Source organism: Dipodomys merriami, unplaced genomic scaffold (assembly GCF_024711535.1).
Source record: "Dipodomys merriami isolate MVZ:Mamm:240054 unplaced genomic scaffold, mDipMer1.0.p SCAF_425, whole genome shotgun sequence".
Lineage (NCBI taxonomy): Eukaryota > Metazoa > Chordata > Mammalia > Rodentia > Heteromyidae > Dipodomys > Dipodomys merriami.
The window spans coordinates 617,290-618,170 of record NW_027205882.1 but is presented as its reverse complement, the minus strand read 5'-3'; positions in this window follow the sequence as shown (position 1 = coordinate 618,170).

Sequence of the window (881 nt, the reverse complement as noted above, 5' to 3'; positions counted from 1 at the left end):
AGAGGGGTCACTCTGGAGCTAGCAGAAGCGTCACATTGGACTTGCTGTGATTTCTAGGCTGTGACGGTTGGGGACAGGGTGGAGATGGTGTGCTCTACAGTGGGCTCTACAGCTCTGCCAATGTGTGTAGTGTGTCACAAGGTTTCTGAGAAAGAGAGAACCCAAGGCTACATGGCTGGATGAGGGGACATGGCATAATTGTGGCTCTCCTCACACTTAGAGGCTTGGGGGACATTCACAAAAATTCTGGTCACTGGCTGAAACCTCAAGACATGGGAAGATTGGCTCAGATCTCCATTTGTTCTCTATCTTATAGTGTGCTTATTAACGTTCCTCCTCCTCCTCCTCCTCCTCCTCCTCCTCCTCCTCCTCCTCCTCCTTCCTCCACCTCCTCCTCCTCCTTCTCCTCTTCTCCTCTCCCCTCTTCACATCTCTTTTCTTCCTTCGGCTTTCTCCTCCTTCTTCTCTTCTTCCCTTTCTTTCTTCAACTACCCTTCCTCTTTCTTCCTACTTCTCCTTCCTTTCTTCCTCCTTTTCTTTTCCTTACCTTCCTCATCCCAGGCCTTGTTCTTTCACTACTTGGCTTATGTGATTACTTCCAACTGAATCTTTTGAGAGCAAGTTTGTCCTGGACTCCCAGCTGACTAGCTCAGACCTTGGAGGTTCAGGTAGACACTGCCTTTATGGATGATCTGAGCACCACTGCCTGAGGACAAGAGGCATGGGGCCAGAGTCACCGTGGCGCACCTGGGCCTGGGTAGAGAAGCCAACTAGGCTATTGGCATATTCACCGGCTGAAGGCTGGTTTATGCCAGGTTCTTGTTGCTCACTGTGGCCTGACTTCCACTCCCAGCTCCCCTTTGGAAATAGAAGCATGGGAT